The sequence below is a fragment of the Lepidothrix coronata genome, unplaced genomic scaffold (assembly GCF_001604755.1).
Source record: "Lepidothrix coronata isolate B3197 unplaced genomic scaffold, Lepidothrix_coronata-1.0 Scaffold129, whole genome shotgun sequence".
In the NCBI taxonomy this organism is placed as follows: Eukaryota; Metazoa; Chordata; class Aves; order Passeriformes; family Pipridae; genus Lepidothrix; species Lepidothrix coronata.
Genome location: NW_016690309.1, coordinates 144,160 through 164,860, shown reverse-complemented (window position 1 = coordinate 164,860; position 20,701 = coordinate 144,160). Strand labels below are relative to the sequence as shown.

Genomic DNA, 20,701 nt, shown 5'->3' with positions numbered 1-20,701 from the left:
TCCACTCTCTGACCCAGCTGCAGGAGGAAGGAGGCAGTTTGGCCAGGACCCCTCTGCCCGGGGCACTGCCCCAGGCACAGGGCTCTCCCTGCCACTGCTGCCCTCACTTGTGCCCCAGGCTGGAGCAGGCCTGCAGTTCTCCTGCAGCTCTGTCCAGAAGAGCACTTACGGGGTGCTGGGGCAGGGCACGAGCCCCGGCCTGGCCAGGGACCGAGGGCTGGTCCGTGTGCTCCAACAGTGAGCTGCTGTGCTCTGCATTTCACTGGGGGCCTTGGGCACCTGGAACCAGGACGGACAGAAGGACAGCAGAAAAGATAAGCAAGTATAGCAGAGGAATATTTTCTGACTCTGGCCAATGCCCTTGCATGGAAAAGTTGGTCAAGTCTTACAAATACTTTTCACCAGGCAAAAGTGTCTCCTGACCTTGCTTAGGAAGGTTTAAAACTCCTACAGATTTGAGAGTAACACTCCATTGAGTCTTCAAACATGTTTTGAACCCTTTTCTCAAAAACAGACACCAAGTAGTACCTGGGCAGACTGGCACAAAACACAGGTATTCCCTTTGCTTTTCATCTTGCAGGGGGGAATTTTCTGTCTCTGAATATGCCGGCTGTATCTGTATGGTGTAGCTAATATTTAGGCATTTGAGTATCTTCCTCTGAATATAGTCTGAAATTCTTCATTTATTTAGAAAGACTATGTGTTACAGTGTTTTGAAGGCTCAGAACAGGACTAAGAACCTTTTTTTGATTAGCACAGGTATCTTGGTCCTTGGGGAAAGAGGAACAGTTGGAAAATGAACAGGGGGAGAGAGCAAAAGAACATTTTGTGTACTCTTCCATCTAAGATACAGCAGGGTTTGGGAAGGTTTTCTTAATCCGTTGTGTTAGCCTGATCCACAGGAAACTCATTTTGAAATTAAATATACCAAAGTATTTATGATTTACAAAGAGGGAGAAGAAAGCCTTAAAAGTATCTTGTGTTTGATCCATTTGTCGCTATGAAAATATTGACAAAAGGCAGGATAATGGCCTTCATTAAGCTTATTATTGTTGGCTTGTTTAAATGCTTTCTTATTAAGACAAACTCCCATTAATACGTGAGATTATTTCTTCCATAGTTGTGAAGGAATAAAAGATGGAAATTTTGAACATTAAACTGTTAACAATGATTCTAAACTAGGTAATCTGTGATTCCTATTCAATAATATGTAGTGTGGCAGAGGGGGAAGCTTTTCAAAGTAAAAAACATATATGGAGTAGTTTGTGCAGAATTTATGCTCCAAAATATCTTTAAAAAGCAGCTTACATGTAAAATCAGAAACATGGTGTTAATGACACAGCTGTGAAAGTGTTTCAGAAAATAAATAATACTGTATGGATCCAAGGCAGACGGATCAGACTCTTGCTACCACTGTGCTGCTGCTCATGCTACCTGTGCTTGTTAGTTTGAAGCACTCTGAGGTGGCTGAAAGCTCATTCTACTTGGCAGGAGAGTGATTATATAGCTGGGGGTTAGAAATGCAATTCCTCGTGTTGTAGTGCAGGCAAACCTGTCCCTTAAACTCTCAGTTGTCACTTCCCAGCGCCAGACGTTACTGTTGGCAGCCCAGACTTGCTAACAGAAAGGCTAATTCCAACTCCTTACTCTGTCAGGTTCCCTGGAATGAGCGTTAACAATGACACGCAGTTGCCGTGTCATCGCTGCAGTGTCCAGGAAGCCTGGGGGCCACAGTGTCCTGGGAGCAGGAACAGCTGTTGGGATGTTGGATTTGATCTCCACTGACACTGTGTGACCGTACTCTTTTGTATATTTTCTGTTCACTCTTAGTGGTCTGGGTAAGGTTTTGGTATAGGTGGAAGGCCCCCAGGGCAGCCCTCAGTGCACAGAAGTCCCTGGCTGAAGAATGCCAAGGAGCAGGGAAGGCAGAGTTAGCATCGCACTGCAGGGAGGCACAGTGCTCACATTTCCCTTCCCAGAATTTCTGACAGGCTCTGTTTATACCTGCTGTGCAATACATCTCCATCTCTCTGTAACTAAGAGTGAACTTTGGGCTTGTTACTCGCCTGATCCTCAGAGGCATCCCTCCTGGAAGGCTGTTTGCTCAGAGGTGCAGGCTCTGCCTCCCTCAGTTGCTCTCAGTGCTGCCTCACAGCCAGTCTCATCTGGGCTCGGGAGGTGCAGAGCTGTGTCCTTCTGTGTCCTTGCAATACTTGCATTGTGCATCATTATGCTTATTGTACTGGAACCCAGTTAAGAGAGAGGGGTTTGGATTGGTTTGCTGTAGGGACACAGAAGGAAGTGAAGAGATGTAGGAGGTATGGGTAATAAAGCTTATAAAAGGCAGTAAAGGTGTGCTTGGAGTTGTGAACCAAAAATACCACTTGCCTGCAAAATTCATTTGGTGTGCAGGGTTTTTTCCTCCTTTGGCTTTTTTTCCTGTTGTATTATTTTGTATCTTTGGAGTTGTGGGGTGGATTTCTTTTTCTCAGGAACTAGCAGTATTTAAAATATAGGGGGACATTGCTTTATTAAAACAATTCTTTTAGTTGTCACGGCAACTGGTCTTACATAAATGATGAAGAAAGGAGGAGTGCATGTATTGATACATTAGGTCATAACAGGGGATCCAATACTTTTTAAACTAACAAAGGAGCACTCCAGGGTTTGTTGTTGCTGTGGCTCATTTTATCCAGATGATTTTTACAACTTTAGTATTCTCCAGGTTCACAATCAAAAACTGCAGCCCTTGTGTGCTCACAGCTGTATCAATCCAAATTTCTTTTGTCTATGTGACTATTAAGTTCCTCCATTAGGATATCTATTTGTCAAAACCAGGCACAGAACTATATCATAAAACCCCAGATGTGATACTTAGTGATTCTCCCCAGAATATTTTTCTGCTCTTCCTTTCCCAAACTTCCCTGAGTCAGACAGGCAGAAATGGCAGCATTAGGGAGAATGCTGCTGTGCGCCCAAGGTGATCTGGTTTAATACAAATGGCTACTTTCCCTACAGCTTCGCTCTGTTAAAGGATAATTGGAGGCTTGAGGAGGCAGGGGTATTATTCTAGGATCAGCATATGTGATTTCCTGCATTTACATGTGACTAGGGAATAGTTCACCAAAGAAGTGGAACCCCAAAAACCAAAAGTGTGATGGCAAAATTTAGAATTTTTCTCTTCTCTAGGATTTAACAGTAGAATCAAAATTCTTTACTGCTCAAAAGGTTTGCTACACTTAAGAAAAAAAACATGTCAAAGAAATGTGCCATAATTAACATACTTAGTCTTTTTATTCCCATTCCTTGATTTCTAAACCTTTTTCCCAATATTTGCTGGTTGGTTTTTAATCCTTATGCTCATCTGTCTGTAATCATCTCGCTTTTCCTTTCTCTTTTGCTGCTTACAGTCCTCGTTTTGTTTCTCAGGTGTTTCTCAGGTCGTTGTCACCTTTTCCCCTACCACTGTATGTGCTGCACGTGGATTCTCCTGTTTGCAGTGTTATTAAGAAAAACTTTCAAAATATAGAATATTATAAATTCCCTATGGGATATGATTATTCCTATTCTAACATCCAGCAAACCAAAGCTGATAACTTACATTGCTGAGGCCAGTGGTGCCCATGTATTCTTCTGCTTCCCTCTCTTGCTTACAAGTTTTGTATTTTTAATTCCAGTTCTCCAAATTTAAGGGGTAGAACCCTTTTGTTCTCTCCTAAGTGTTGAAAGCTGGCTTTGGTGGCTCTGGAAAAGAGGCTGTGAGGATGGCACTGCAGAGCTGCTGGGAATGGGTGTGAGGAGCCGTGGGAGCTGCAGTGTGAACAGGGACTCCGGAGAGCACACACGGGTACCTCACTTGGGTATGTCAAAAGTGTGACAGCTGTGCCGTCCCTCCTTGGTGTTTTTATTTAAATTGAACTGGAACTGTAGGGTGTGTAGACTTTTGCTTTTTCCAGTGTCAGCAGGTGGAACACAGTATATTCTTCCCAGGAGCCCGTGCAAGCATTTTTTCCTTAATCTTTGTCTTGCTGTGTTTAAGTTTGCATCTGCTGGATTCTGCTTTGAGTTTCAAGTTCAAAGGCATCCAGATAGTCCTTTTGAAATATCACAGAAACCACTGAGTTTCACCTGGGTTTGCAAGGAAATCTTGTCAAACCACGAGTTTCCCACACTTCCAGTGTGAAACCTTGTGCTAACTGAAAGATTTTTTTTCTCCCAGCTTAGATTAGAGTTAGCTTAACTCTGAAGGGTGATGACCCATGAACTTCTTCATGAACCTTTGCCTGCTTTTAAGTTTGTAACAAAATTCAGAATTCTTTTGATTTTGGGGGTTTGTAACGAAACCAAAGGATAGCTGCAGTCAAAGTTGTCTTAGAGTTGGTGGGTTTAGCGCTGGGTGCAGCCTCTGAGTGGAGCATGGTAAGTGTGCCAGGTGTGCTCAGTTCTGGCAGAGCTGTCCCTGGGACTGCAGGATGTGTGGGGAACAGTGTGTCCATGGAGCAGGGCTGCCCTGGGCTGGGGGCTGCAGGATGTGTGGGAACAGTGTGTCCATGGAGCAGGGCTGCCCTGGGCTGGGGGCTGCAGGGTGCCTGGGAACAGCATGTCCATGGAGCAGGGCTGCCCTGGGCTGGGGCTGCAGGGTGCCTGGGAACAGCGTGTCCATGGAGCAGGGCTGTCCTGGGCTGGGGCTGCAGGGACCTGGGAACAGTGTGTCCGTGGAGCAGGGCTGCCCTGGGCTGTCAGACACCGCCGGGCTCCGCAGGCACGGGGCCTGCACCAGCACCGTCTGGAGTGGGAACAGCATCCCACGTGTGCCTGTCCCGGGCAGGGATCCTCCTCCTCTCCTGTTGTACCACAGCTCTTGGTGACCCAGACAAAGCCCCTTGCACTGGCTGTGTCTCTCAGTTTTCCATAGGAGAAGGGTCAGTGTGTAGCTTGGAAAGGTCTCACAGCTAAAAGCAGAGGGTTACTGGCAAATGCCCCACAGTCCGATGTAAACTGTAGGCTAACTTCTCTTTTCTGAGAACGTTTTACCCTGCTCTCTCTGGAGCCTCAGAGTAGTTTTCTTTCAACAGTCAGGCTCACAGGCTTTCTTCAAAGAGATAAAGTTTCAAAATAAGCTTCTTCGGACTGTTTTCCCAGGTGGCTGGTTCACCTGCCACCTGCATGCTGCCAAGGGTTTCCTAACTTTGGCTTTTGAGGGCCAGCCCTTTGTCCCCATTCGGTTGCCTGTTTGTGACCTGGTTCATTGAATATCAGATAGCAGCATCACACTGGAGCAGAGTCTTCGTAGGAACAGAAGGAACAGAAATGCTTCAGCCTAATATCTTCTAGCCTCAGTGTACCCGTGTAATGCCTGTGTTTTCAGCATGCCTATGTCATTATTCCTTACCTGTTTTGTTGGGTTTCATTCCTGTATTACAGGTCCCTCAAAGTCAGAGCTGCATTAAAATTAACAGTGATTATTTTCTTTCATTATATAAGTCCAGGATGGTTTGGGGTTTTTTACACCTATCACCCTTTTCAAATATATCATTAGCTCAGTGGCTTTGATTATTTTGTGTCATTAAGGAAACTGCAAGCAAAATCCCCTCAGCCATATTTTATTTATAGGAGGGTGACAAAAGCATAGTTTTTTGAGGTTAGAAAGGTTTTCGGTTTTGTTTTTTAGGTGGTTTGTTTTTTATCTTTTCCCTCAGGAAACAGTGTAAAATTATCTGAATCTCTAAGCCTGTAATTTGGCAGGTACCTAAATCTTTAATGAATAGCATGTGCTTTGCAGTTTTTTCTAAAGATTTGCATATTTGCTTCTTATGATCCATCAGTTGCTAATACTTCTATGAGGAGGCTGGTGGGCACACAATTAAAAGAGAAAAAGATTGTGCTTATTAATTCTTGGTGCTATTTGCTTTTATCAGCTGTGGTATTACTTTATTCTGCTTTAGCTGTCCCTAGCTTATTGGACATAAGAGTTAAATTGGAGTGAGAAGTCATCTGCTGCGATGGAAGTGTGGGCTCCATTCTTTAAGTGTTCCTTTGCTGGTTCTGTTGCAAGTGCTTTTAAAGCTGTGCTGAAGACTGTGAGGTTCGTGGAGCTGTAATAGAAAACATTGGTGTCTGGACTTTCAAGGGAAGAATGTGGTTAAGATTACAGTGCCTGAGTCACTGTCAATGGGTGGTCTTGAGTCCATATGGCTCCCAGTAGACGGGCACAGCAGAGTCTCTGCTCGGATGGGCCATGAGCTGCACTCGCTGAAGGGAGAGGATTGGAAAGGGCCACCCTCGACTGTGTTTTGCCTGCACGGTGGTAAAACGCTCTCAGGTGGCTTCTCGGTGCAGCTTGGTTTTAACTTTGCTACAAACAAGGTAAAGGGTTTGCTGAGAGGCTCGCTGGCTGCAGAGCCGGTGCTCCCTTTGGCTCCTGGGGTGACTGCTTTTCACTCGGGGCGTCCCCATTGTTGCGCTGGGCTTTAATGAGGCAGTCACAAAATGTCTGCCTCACTGCGACCGCCATTTTGTGGCCTGATTGTTGGATAATGAAGACTGTGAGAAACAGAAAATAAACAACGTGGCACGGAGGGGCTTTCAAAAGGAGCACCAAATCTGCATGTTTTATTTAGACACTTAATTGTTGCCGACTGGCTGCGTTTAAACAAGCGACTTTACAGTGTCTGGAAGAAAACCAGCTCCCGAATTTGAGGAGCTGACCTTGGGTAGATGCCATCAACTGTTCTTTTCTGTTGGCACGAATGTGCTGCTGGCAGTGTCTCCCTGTAGCTGCAGTCACTCACCCAGCTCTCAATCAGAACCTGCTTCCACTGTACTGGGCCACCAAATCATGCTGTTGTTGTGGTTTAACCCCGACCGGCAGCTCAGCCCCTCACAGCTGCCCGCTCCCTCCCCTGCCACGGGACGGGGACAGAACCGGAAAGGTAAAAGGAAGAAAACCCGTGGGTTGTGATTAAAATCAGTTTAATAGGGAAAGGAAAGGCTGTGCACAAGCAAAGCCAGACAGGACAGTCATCCCCCCCTTCCCATGGCAGGCGGGTGCTCAGCCACCCCAGGAAAGCCGGGCTCCACCACGGTCACGGTGACTTGGGAAGATGAACACCATCACTCCAACATCTCCCCTTCCTCCTTCTCCCCCAGCTCTATGTGCTGAGCATCACCCCACGTGGTCTGGGATGTCCCTGTGGCCAGCTGGGATCAGCTGTCCTGTCTCTCCCCTCCCAAGTCCTTGTGCCCCCCAGCCCCTCTCTGGTGGGGTGGGTGGGGAGCAGAAAAGGCCTTGGCTTTGTGCAGGCCCTGCTCAGCAAGAACTAAAAGATCCCTGTGTTACCAGCACTGATCCAGCACAAACCCAAAGCACGGCCCCTACAGCTACTGGGAAGAAATGTAACTCTACCCCAGCCCAGCCCTTTATTCCAAATATTATTTGCAGCCCCTTTGATAACCAAGATTTGATAAAAAATATATAGGATATTTAAAAATAAGAACCTTCAAAAAAGCTATAATTAAGGTTCTTTAATGGAGCAACACATAATGTTCTTTGGAAATAAAGGAGAGAGGCTACAAATTCGCTGAAAGCAAACTAAAAATGTGTGATGGGAATTGAAGGGACACAATGGAGTTGTTCCTGTGGTCCTAGGGATGTAGTACTCACCATGTGAGGAGTGAAGTTAGAGGTATTTACTTGGTTCTTTTATGAAATTATCTGGTTTGTGTATGTAGTAACATGAGGAAGGGTGCCTTACATTCACAGTAGGGTGCAGCTTCAAGGCTGTTTAAAATTCTGCCATATCTTAATGATAATAGTTAATCCCAGTATCAGAACAGTACTTCTATTTTTAAAATGCAATCAATCAATCATTTTAATACATTGCACCCTTAGTGCCAAACACCTCAGAAAACGGTGTGTTTGGCAGTAAAAATAAAGCATCTGAAACTCCTTCTGTAGAGTCATTCTTCCTTTCTTTCTCACCCATGTAAGTACAGTAAAAGCTTAAAGCTGCAAGAAATATCTGGAATTACATAACAAGGAGTATATCCTCCAAACAAGACCAATTGCCAGGTAGGGGTTGCTGTCATGGACTGAGCAAGGTGGGACACAGAAATTGCCCCACTTAACTAAAGTTCTGTCTAAAAATACTGCACGTGCTGTTTGTTCTTGGGTGTGATTTTGGCTTTTGAGGTGGTAGTTGTGTACAGATGCTAGACTTCCTTTTAAGGGGATTACACTGGAAATTGGTTCTTTCTGTTTATTTCTTAGGACAGCTTCCCCTGCCTACCATGCTTTTTCAGAAAGCTGTTTATATCCCCTAGGGGTAATAGAAGTTGTACATAACTCAGGTTGGGTTTCTGCCTCTGCCACAGTGATTCACACAAAAGCACACTGTCTTGTACATCTGTTCTTCACCTGCAAAATAAGGATTAATGCTTCCTTAGCATTAGTGCTTATAAATTACTTTGAAGATCCTCCAATATGCTCCAAATATACCTGTCAATGTTGTTAGTGATAAAAAGGTGAACTGCATAACTCAGTCATGTTAACAGCATATTAACTGAGAGGGTTTTTAACACAACTTGAGTATAAAAGTATTGGCACCATATTCCAGCAAATAACCAGTACAGTAAAAGCATACCTTTATATTACCTCTATTTTCTCTTCCCTCTGGGTTTTCTCGTGAGTGGGCTTTTTCTTGGGTCACTTATTTTCTGAGACTGACCCTCAGTGGTTGTATTGATGAAAGGCTTTGCTTTTTTTTAAAGGATCAGCAAGAAACAGTGATGTTTTCAGTCATGAACATGGCAGGACCACCGCATTGGACCGAACTGCCCAACATCATCTCATGTGAGTTACTAGGTAGTTTCAAACATGCTTGTTTGCCCCAAGATAGATAGAGGGGGAAGGTCTGAAAGAGATTTTTGGTTTCAGTTGAACAGTAGTCTCCACAAATAGGTATTTATATGATAAAAAATAACTCAGTGCAAAGCAAGTTTAGTTGAGGTGAAATTGGAGCCAAAAGCGCAGATGATGTGGACACGGATCACAGGTTACAGAGTTAAGACATCTGGATTTCTAGTCAATTCTCTGAAGGTGTACCTAGAAGTTAATAACATTTGGTTTCCTCTTCCAGGAGAGCATTTTTTTACATGGTGTCTGAAATCCGGCTTCCTTGGGGGATTTAGAAGTGTTTTTCCATTAATTCAAAAGTTGAAAGTGCCTTCAAAGTACCAGGCAACTTATGATAGTCCTTCCCAGCCTTATGCATTCATAGCATTCATGGCTGTGTTTTTGTGATGTGTACGTGTAAGTGCATACTTCCTAGGGACAGCTGTTCCAGCAGACAGGATTCAAACAAGACATTTGTGTTAAGACTTCTTTAAATTATTTGCTGCTTTGATAAGCCATATCTTAGTCATTATCTGAAAGGATTTTTTTGAAGTAGCAGTCAGGAGGGCTTGTATTTTCTGTTTGTCTGCTCCCCTAGGTCTCTTCCCATTACGTGTTTCATTTTAACAGGCAGCAAGCATGTTCTGCTTCCTTGAGATGTCTGCATGGCCAACATCTGGAGAGCAGCCATGTGGGCCGTTCCACACGGAGTTTTTGGAAACACCATTTGCTGGTGGAACGGTCCGGAGCAGACACCTCTTTTGGCAGAACTTTATTGCCATCTATTTTTAGCTGAACTCTCAAACATCAGATTAGTGTGTGCGAGCCACCAGAGTGTGTCTTGCAGACAGGCACTCTGAGGAGAAAGGAAGACTTCTCTATGTGGTAGCTGAAGTGCTTGAGGTGAGTTGTATGCACGTACCTTCTGCAAACTGCCTTCAGCTCATTAGTGTGGTGTCACAAACTGGGTTCAGAGCTGACAAAGAAACTGGAAGGAACGTGGGACTTGCGCTGTCCCTTCTGTTACTGTCATGGCACATGGGACATATAATGAACTGGGGAGGACAATGCTGGCCAGGATCCTCTGTTCTGAAGTAGCAGGCACACTGTATTCCACCAGCAGAGCACACAGCTAACAATGCCTTCATTAATAACTCTCTTTTGGGATCTCTCAGCTGAGGTCTGCAGCTTTCCAAGAATTCCAAGAAGGGCTGTTGACTGTTGTTGTGCCCAAGGCCAGGGAAAGGCCTAGAGTTCCCCTAAACAGCAGGGCAGTGGAGTGCATGGGAAACTGTGTAGATTCCCTGCAGAATCCAGCCTCCATTTCTGTGCTTTCACTTTTTTCAGCAGTTCATGGAAGCAACTTGTTCTTAGTGATGTTGATGCCCATGTTTTTGTAAATTATTGCACATGTATGTGTCAGATAAACTTGTAAACATATAGAGGTTTAATTTACCATACTTAGATGGCACAAATGAAAGACTTCATAGGCCTCTTACTAAGGTCTGTGGTTAGTGTATGTTGAATTCATCCTACAGTGGCATATGTTGCTTGTTTGAGTGGTACAGGGCAGAGTGTCACAGTGCAGTATATCAAGTGTCTGATCCTTTTCTGAGCCTTTTCTGAAAAGGAGCTGTTGGATATAGAAAGAGCGTGGCACTCAGGAGACTTGAGTTGTGTTGGAATATTTGAAGGGCCATTTGTGCAAACTATATCGTATTTATACAACACAATTGTTTTAAGCTCCAAAACACATAAAGGACCTTCATGAAAAATCTCATTTTCTTTTGTGAAAATTCTTGAGGTTATTTTTTATTTGATTTTTGAAATTATTTTTAAGCAAGACTCTTCCTGTCTGAACATAGATTGCAAGTAGTTTGCAAGCAATTAGTTTGCCCAGTGTTTGGACCCTCCAAAGGCTATTACAGAGCAGCAGTGGGAATGTAAGTTAGTGCCAGGGCAGCTTTCATTCCTTTACCACAGTTCATGTTAAAGAGTCAGAAATATCAGCTTTTTAAACAGAATTGTAAAATATACTGCCTGTGTTTCCAGAAGTGAAAAGGCTTGCTAACATGCAGCATCACCTACGTTAGGCTTCTTGTGGTGATGACTTTTTACTTGGCTATTTTGTGTCTGATTGTTGCTTCTTCACATTACTTTACCAGAGTCATTCATTTAAAAGATCTCAGGGAGAAAACCTCAAACAAATGCCAGTACTTAAAGGTCATTATCATTGTTTCTCTGTGATATTATTAGGTCCCAGTTGTGATAACGTGGGTAGCTTGAGTAGATCTACTTAAGATCTAGTCTGGTGTTCTGCTGCAGCTATAAACCTCTAAAAATGAACATTGCATACTATCCCAGCCTTGCTGTCTCTGTGGATCACTTTGGGGTGACAGACCTTTCTGAAAGCACGTGTTATTAGAGAAGGTATAAATGAATTGCTTGTGTATTCCCACATGCCTTATTAAAGCAGCCCTATGTATTCTGTTCTCCTTTTTCTCTATGTATTGCTGTAAACTTAGTTTACTTACTTTATCAGTTCTCATGCAGTGTGGATAGCTGAAGTCATGACAATCCTGTTCATCCTTTCAACTCTAATACTCAGTAGTAGGTTATGTTTATGTTAGAAAGATCATAGTTTCTCTAACATTAATTACCAAGTAGGTGAGTGTTATAATTGTTATTCAGAGCCAGGATGATTCATTATTGATAGAAAGTGGTGTTCCTTTCTTAAAGGAATGGAGGCTGTTCATTTGGAATGTTCAGTGTTACTGTTGTCTTTCCAATGAAAGCGATTTGGAGTTTGGTTCCATTTCCACAATTAAGGATCATTCCAGCAAAAAATACTGGTGATCCACAGTGGGGCACTCTCAGTATCCAGCAAGATTTGGGAGTGTTCTGGGATTGTCATGCCTCCATGCATTGATGTTCTTAGTGGAAAAATTACTGTACTGTGGATTTGGTATGTCTCAGGTTATCATCCACATTTTATTTAACAGTGTGTGGCTTTTTTGGTTGTTCTTGTAAACATGCTTTCTATGTAGTGTTGATACTGCAAGACTTGGAAATCAGGAGACTTGTATATTAACATTTCCCCAGCACCATAAAAGATTGTGGAAAATGTGTGTTTGCCAACATAACTAGTATCCAAAAATGATGCGTGTGTAATGTATGGACAGGGAAATATTTAAATGTAGTAGGGGAAGTTAAAATTTTATATTTCTTAGGTGTTGTGCGTTTAAACATTCAACTTGCTGTATAAATTCTGGAATATTTTTGTTTGTTCTTTTTTCCTCCATGCTTGTGTAAGTATTTTACAGGCTCTGATATTCTGGCCACAATAGAGCAGACAGAATTACTTGATGTTGAGAACCTTGTTAATTTTATGGCCCATTTTCACATGGAGATCAGCTTTTATTTCCCCTCTCGCTCTTTATCCTTAATTCAATTGTTAGTAAGGTTTACTGAGCAAAAACACTGGATGTATTATGGGAAGAAATCTAATCAATGCAGCACCAAGGGACAGTCCTCCAGAGTCCTCCGTAGTGGCTGTGAGCCAGACTAGAGGTTACTACGAGGTTACTCTGTCTGACTTTCACCAAAATACCCCGTACTTGTGCAAAGGCTGTGGCCGCCCGGCCGCGTGTAACAGAAGCCTCATTTATACAGTTCCCAATATACAGATACACCTGTTCCACAGCCCCAGCACACAGCCCGGGTTTCCCCTTTTAAACACTTTGCATGTCTGTCTGCATTCCCTGCTGTCTGCAGTTGCTGTGCCGTGGCACTGCAGGGCAGCTCCAGGCAGCGCCCTCGGGGAATGCAGAGCTAAAGAAAGGGCTGGCAGATGTCAATGGACTTTGCCAAATGCTATTCTCCGAGTTAGATAGTTTGAAAGATTCATTGGCTAATCCAGACTTTGTGATACAAAAGTATCCTCGTTAGTCATGGCTTTAAGTGTGCATTTCTTTAATGCCTGCTCCTTTTTCAGGTGTTGATGCAGAGAATTGCACTGACGTATGTGTGGGAAATCTTTATTTGTTTGGCAAGACTGCTGCTCACCTTCCTCCCAAACCCCAGCCCTCCTGTCTGTAGCATTTAAGTCCTCTTAGAGCTTAACTCTTTGAAAGACACAGTACTTCCCTAGGGCTTTTGTCTGTTTTGGCTCTGAGTTCTAATAAATCATTTGGCAGTAAAAGATAAACCTTTCCCCTTTGATGAAATATTTGTTAAGCACTTTCTAGAATATAGGTTTACCTCAAGAGCTACATGTCTTCCTTGTTAAAGACAAGAAAAGGGTCAAACCCAATATCAGATACAACTGCTGACTCAGCACAGGAGCAAAACTTTGGCATACCCAGTGAGCTGTTATTTTGTGGTTACCCAGCTTGGTTTTCTGACCAGCACGTTGGGAATTGTGTGTCAGTACTTCTTCTAGGCCCTTGCCATATTTTGTGTAAAAGAGCAGTAAGTTCTCGCAAAAAGTCTGCTGTTCCCCCAGCAGTCCCAAGGTGCTGTGGTGTCCTGGGGCCCCACCCGGAGCCAGCAGCGGGTGTTACCTGCACACAGGTGTGTCCCAGGAGCAGCTCCGGGAGTGCTGTGGCTCCTGTTCCACTGGGAGTGCAGAGCAGTGTCTGTGGCAGCCACATCTGCGACTGCATTCACAGCCTTCCCAGTTGTTTTCACAAGGCACAACTGATAATGTCTGTGTTTTGGGTTTGTTTCTAAAGCTTTCCCATGGAAATTTTTGATAAGGTATGAATCCTAGCACCAGATATTGATGGCTAAGAGTAGGCAGCAGTTCTGCTGATGTGCTGCAGTCAGAAACTCTGGAGGAACTGAATTAGCTCTATTTCAGTTTCAGCACTTCTGTGTCTGCAGTGATGTTGTTCCTGCAGTACCACGTTGCAGCATTTGATTGTGAATTGTAGCCTGAGAAGTATGTGGCAGCTTCAATAAGTTAAACAAAACTTGGAGAAACACAGTCTCCTCAGTTAAAAATCCTAAGAACATAAGATTTAACAGTCTGGGCCAGACCAAGGGTCTGTCTGGCCTACTGTCTTGTTTTCAGCAGTGATTAGTAGTGTAGTTATGGAAAAAATACCAGTGGTAAGTGTATGGAATAAATAGGCAGAAGTGCTGTGGTTACTAAGTCAGTCACTGCATGTGGGAAATGCCCCTGGAGTGTAGCTGTCACAGGTCAGAGCATTCTGAGGGGAAAGCCTGGGTTTGTGTGGTTGGATCCACAATCACATCCCGGGCACATGGACCATCCTGTCAAACGCCAGACAAGTCTGGGGTGAGATCCCTGTGTTCCAGCCTTTTACAAACCCTCTGTTTGTTATGGGCATTCATCTTCAATGGCAGTAAATACAGCACTGTTGAAATGCAATTAATGACTTGCTCTTAATTACTTTTAGTGACCTGCTTCTTTCGATAGTGGATTTGATTTGCCCAGATTGTTTCTGTATTACATCAACATAGACCCCATTCCTTTAGTCTTTGAAGGTGTTTTGAGGACTTGGATTGTAGAAGCAATTTTCTGTTGTTACTTCAAGTGGCATTATATCACAAAAATTTGCATTTTGCTCAAGTGATTTCGTAAAATTGCAGTCAGGTTGTAGAGCTTATGGGCATAGGAAATAGCTGTAGTTACCACACCTACGGTGTCTTTCGCAAATATAAAGTATTCCAAAAAAGATTCATAGCCAGCACTTTCCTAAAATGGGATTAGTGGTGCCACTTCATAAAGATCCTACTTCAACAGGGTTCCAGTCAGTCATGTTGTTGGGGTGGGGGGGTTTAATCAATTAAAAGGCTAATTTCTCCTTCCTTCCCACAAAGTAAACACCTTGCATTGCTATACAGTAAACTGGGGCTTTTCCATCTGAGTGAACAGCAGATGTCAGTTCTGCAGTGTTTGGCACTGCACTATGTCATGATGTGTAAGAGTTAAAGTTTAAAAATCGTGAGTTAAAACAGCAATCCTGTTGTATCGAAACTTCCATGGTGAGGGCTGGCTTATCCCACTGGCCTTCAAAAATATGTACTGAGGCTAAGCTAAAGCAGGGACCCCCCTTTCCAGTGCCAGCCAGTGATGGTTGAGGTTCTCTTTAGCACCCTCTTTTGGTGCGTTGCATTAGTAAGCAACCACCAGCTCTGTGACAGACTAAAAGTACGTGTAGACTTGCTGAACTCTGTGTGTGGATACTGAGTACCTGCTCCAGAGCTGCACTGTTGTTAGTTCTCTGACTCTCACACTGCATCACTTTGCTGACTCAAAGACCACAGTTAATGCAGTCCCACTATTTGCCTCTCCTTTTGCTTTTGCTCACAATGTTAAAATACAGTTCTTGCTAGAGAATATTGTATTTGTATTTGTACCTGATGCTCAGTAGTGTCTGGCAACTGCTGCTCTTCTATAACCAATCTAGGAGAGAGGGTTTTCTTCCTAACTCTCTGGAGAAGGAATTTAAGACCCAGCCATGAAAATACAACATGACTGAGTAAAGTTCTTCATGTCTAAACATTTGCAGGATTGTAGCCTACTGTAATAATGGAATAGTCTGAAAACCATGTCTATAAAATCTCAATGTGGCACTGTATCAACACAGTATATGTTCTTTATACACCCTTAAGGCAGTCAAGTTTGGAGAGTTTCTTTATCTGTAGCATTTCTATACCATCTTGTGTCTGGACTCTTTTCTGCCTGCGTGTTCCCATTGGCCACATGTCTGACTGAGGCCAAAGATTGTTTTCCTGTACATTTTTGTACAGTACCTATATTCTGTTTTAAGGAAAAATATACACATACATTTTTCTTCTTTATTAATAAACAGAGTGACAATTTAAAATAAATTCTTTCAACTGTTTGGAATGGTACCCAGATGTACTGACACATTTCAGAGTGCATTAAATAGGCAGAAAAGCATTATATCACTAACAGAGGTGAGGAAGAGGAGCTGGTCTCTGACCACTGAAGCAAAACAAAGCAGTGCTAAGATGGTGGCTTTGAGGAAAATAAGCCAGACTGTTCTAATGCTTAGCTGAACTATGGAAGTAGCAACAAAAGAGAGAAAAATCTTACCAAAGGAAAATTGTGGGGCAAGCATAAAGGTGTACTGTGGAGTGAAAGAGCAATACTGAAACAGGTGAGAAAAAAACCAGAAAATCAGTTCAGGACATAAAGCAAAAAAAAAGAGAGGAAAAAAGGCTTATGAAAGCCCTAACAGTAATGTGATTGATATCTTCACAGGAGAGGATTGGGATGAGGGGGGAATAGGCATTGGTATGGAGACCTATCTGATATCCAAGCATGGGAATACCAGTTTGAAGTCTTTACCTCTCCTGGTAGATGGTGTGGGAATCTCTGATGCCTTACTGCATTTCATTGCAAGGCCAGGTATCACCTCACAGTGGGTAACCCAAACCTAACTTTTAGGATGCTTAAGTCTTCACAGGGCTTTGCTCTCAGACTTGGCAGTGAAGAGAACATTCATTTGCATTTAGATCTAACTTAGGTGCACGTGCAGGTAATTGTTATTCCTAAACAGCTGCTACGGAGAGAGAGCAGGAGAGAAGCTCCTGAGGGGTTGGTTCAGAGTATGTATGTTAGAGTGGTGAAGAGGGTCACCATTTGTAGAGTCCTTGTGCCATTGGAGTTGTTGTTTATTACAGACCTTGGGAGTTATCTCACCTTAATCCACACCGAGGGCATCTGTGGATCTCAGTCCTCGTGGCAGGGAATGTTTCACATTCCCCAGGGTTCTATTGCTGTCACCATACAGGAGAGCAGCCCTTATTTCACCATCCTGTGTGTATTTTTGTATGTAATAGTGGCTTCTACACTTGACCCTGCTTACAAAGCTGTGTAAAGGTATTACTGACACAAGTGCATTAGCAGGAATGTTGGTGTCCCTGGCTACTGAGACTGCACTGCTGAATGCTGCGTGCTAAGAGTGATTTGTACCACATGTATTGATGGCCATGGTTGGGTGATTAGTCTGAGCACAATTAATCTTTTTACTAGTAATTGGTGTAGTAATTTTAAAGGACTGAAAACAAGAATGATACTCAGGAGTAAAGGTTGAAATATTTTTTTCTGGTAACTTTTCTTTAAACTCTCTTGGCCGTGAAAGTAGAGGAGACTTTTTTACTCAAAGCTTTCAAGGTTTGCTGCAGTTAGATTGAGTAGTTTCAGAAACCTTGTCATAGTGCTTCCCTGAGGGTAAAGTCATTCCTCTACAAAGTGCCATTCATGCCCCACTTACCCTCAGTTAAGGCTTTCAAAATAACTTTGCAGTGGGACACTGGCCTTCTGCTGAAACACATTCCTCACCTGCAGGAAAGGCTGTATTTAGTATCTGTATGTCTGTTCTTTATTTTTTTCCATCATAAGGATAACATATCAAATTTATTATTTTTTCTTCTTTCTCTTTGGAAACAGAAAGAATGACTTACTGAGGAGCCAAGTTAGAAAATGACAGAAGTGAAGATTGGTCATCTCTGCAGAGGAAATGACAAGGTATGCATAGCAATCACACTGGAGATTCGTTTTTGCTGGTGCTTAGGTCTTCATGGTAGATTACTTCTGGCAATGAAGTTTAAAAATAGTCCTCAGAAACCTTGGAAAAGATGTTTTGAAGAGAACTTTTTCTTCTGTGCAATTGCCAGAGTAAGCAAAGTAAGTATTTATATCTTTATAAATATCTTTGAGATACACCTTTGAACTCATTACTATGCTGAATTGTAGCTGTGTTTCTACAGGTAAATGGGAATCACATTCATGAGTTGTTTTTTTGGCAGAGATCAGTAAAAACAACTGTTTTCCCAACTCTAAACTGAAACCCATCCAGATACTATCAATGATCATTCTTGAGACTTTAAAATACTTGTTTCATGGGCTCATTTAAATCACTGTATGCTCAGTGCAGCAGTTGTACCATTTTCTCTTCATCGTTTATCACCATTACAGGATGTGCTTAGTACCTATTTTGCACTGCATTTAAAGAATGTGTCCTTTTACATTTGTCATCCTGTAGATTTGTAACTTGAGGATGCAAAATCAGCAGTACCAACAACTCCCGCCTCTCAAATATTTTCAGTAAAGTGAATGTATAATATTTAGCCATGACTGCTAAGAGACTAGACAAGGCTATGTGCCACTTGAGTTCTGAGGTTAAATGTTACTTCAGTGATGCATAAAATTTGCATTGACCATCTCCCCAGCCTTGAATTGAACCCATTAATGAATGAACCTCACAATATCACCGTGAGCTAGGGAACTGTGATCTCAGTTTAACAAGGGGTAAAATGGAGCCCCGAGGGCTTGTGTAACCCCTGCCAGTGCTGCAGGAAGTGCAGGATGAGCCAGCAGTGCAGCCCAGCTCCCCTGGCCCGTCATCCTGCCTGCACAGCCACCCCTGCACTTGGTGTTCTTGTCCATGTGCTCTGTTATCAACAGCCACACGTTCTCTGGGCACAGTCTGAACCATCCAATTCTCCTGCAGAGTAGCTTCAAACACAGCTCCTGTGACCTGTGGCTCCTTCTCATCCATAAAGAACTGGAGACACAACACGAACAGGCCGGCACAGACAGCACCAGATGGCCCTCGGAACTGGAGCAGGTCAGCACAAGGTGACCACAGGGAGAGCTGCTGTTGTGACCTCCCTTTCCAGCTTGTTGTGTAACATTGAGAGGAAAACTGTGCAGATCTTCCTGTAGTGAGAGGAACTGCGGGTATAGGGCCATCAGTGCTTTCCCTTTTGTAATCCTGCTAAATGTCTCTTTGATTTCCTTTAGTAAATGTCAGGTCACATGTTGACTGCCTGCATTCTAAAACTGAAGTATAAATCATCTCCTCAAGTGACAGAAACTGTCATTTTTCCTTGCAAAATATTTTTCTAACTATATCTTATGTAACTGTTACAGTTGTTGACATTTTTCTAAAAAGCCCTGTTGGTTTGACACTCAGGATTCAGTATGAAGCTGTAGACTAGGATAGAGAATTCTTTTGCCTTTGCTTCTCTCTCTGTCCCATGAGCGGAAGAAAGGAATATTACACATCTCTGAGTCATGCTGTAGAAAGGTATTTTATTTTTAATATCATTTGAATTTTAAAAGAAGGAGAAGGGTAAACCTTAGCATAGGTGAAACCAAGAGTTAATATGCCTCAGTTATAGAAAGTGGCTATTAAATTTTGATGGGATGCTATGACTGATACTTCAAATAAAATGCTGGTGTAGCAATGTGGGGAGTGTCGATAATGAGCTGAATAACTAGAGAAAGGCTGTTGATTTTTATGGAAAATATATATAAAAATACATGATCCTCAACCAAAGGCATTCATGTGGATACATCTATTGGAAAAAATCAGACTATAGACTTCTTATGTCTGTCTTGGCTTGTGTCTACAAGAAAGCAGCCCCATATAGCTGTGTCTTGGCATAGATATGGGCTGAAAGCACTTGCTCACACCAGATGTTTTATTGTGCCTAGTTCCTGCCCAGCTTAAGGGTGATACTCGAGCATTAATAATCTGCTTTCCCTCTGCTTTTACATGCCTGCAGAAGACTACTGATGTGTCTTCCTAGTGGGTCTTTCTTAGAAGAAATGGTGCAGAATGTGGAATTAGTTAGTGTGAAATCCTGCTGGCAAGGCCTTTGACTTTTGGCTTCTGCTGGATCCAGCTGAGTGATGAAAGAGAGAGCTCTTGCAGGTATTTCAGCTAATCTCACCCTCATAAGAAGTAAATTGTTCTGGAAAAATGTGTGTTCGAGAAACACTTGTGTTCCTTCTGAGGGAATGCTGCAAGGGTGATCTGGAATGCCAGGACTTCGCTCTTGAGTGGGTCCATTAATCCTGCATCCAAGTCCAGTGGTTTAGTTAAATTTTAAGCAAGCTAGAGACGTTTATGGTAAATGCAGGGTATTTTCAGACACGTTTAGGAGCCTGAAGGTGTCCCTATGGACAAAACCAGGATCTGAATTGTTTGGTCAAGTATCCTGTGGCTGCCAGAGAACATTGCTGAGTCTAGAAAAGAAAGTCAGATCTTGATCTAAATATCTCTGCTTTTTGATGAGAGACTGTCTAATAACCTTCACAGCAAACAGTTGAACTCCACGCAGACACATGTCAGAAGGGATGCTTTTCTCAGCTGAAAGGAGGAGAGAAGAGTGCCCTCCTCATTGCCATAAAGGAAGACCAGATTCCCCACAGAGGTTAGAGCAGCCTACCTTGGCATCTGTGACATCTCATGATCATGAGTTTGGGCTTTGTGGAATCCCAATTTCCTTCTTGTCAAAGCCAGAAGTAGGAGGTGCCCCCAGGAAACAGATGCCCTGTGTCAGATGCCCCTGTTAAATGGTCTTAGCACTGAAGATTCTCAAAGCTGGTTCCTGAACATTACAATTTGTTCTCCTCAGCTCATGGAGGCAGGAATATAATATTTTACAGATGTGGAAGTGAAGCACAGATATGAATGCTTTAAGATGTGTAGCCTCAACAGATGGGGGTGGAAGCTGAAATGAATAATGGTGCTAATATTCCTCTAGGTTTGTATTCTAACCATGTAAATGACAGTCAGGTCACAGGTGGCATCTTGTATGTGTCCTGCAGCCTCCTGAGCTCCTCCTGCCCGGTGGCCTCGTGCAGTGACAGCCTTGCTCTCCTGTTCGCTGGGCAGAGCACCGAGGCTCCTCCACAGCACCACTGCTGTGCATGTGCAGGGGCTGAGGCTCCTCCACAGCACCACTGCTGTGCATGTGCAGGGGCTGAGGCTCCTCCACAGCACCACTGCTGTGCAT

The 20,701-nt window shown here is 43.2% G+C and overlaps 1 long non-coding RNA gene across 1 annotated transcript in view; it reads left to right on the top strand.

Moving 5' to 3' along the window:
- LOC108503026 overlaps positions 1–20,701 on the top strand; it is a 161,675-nt gene that overhangs the window by 131,455 nt on the left and 9,519 nt on the right. Inside the window, exons 10-12 of the long non-coding RNA XR_001876698.1 lie at positions 8,770–8,851; positions 17,343–17,420; positions 18,406–18,522. This is a non-coding gene — a long non-coding RNA (uncharacterized LOC108503026). The remainder of the gene's footprint in view (positions 1–8,769; positions 8,852–17,342; positions 17,421–18,405; positions 18,523–20,701) is intronic.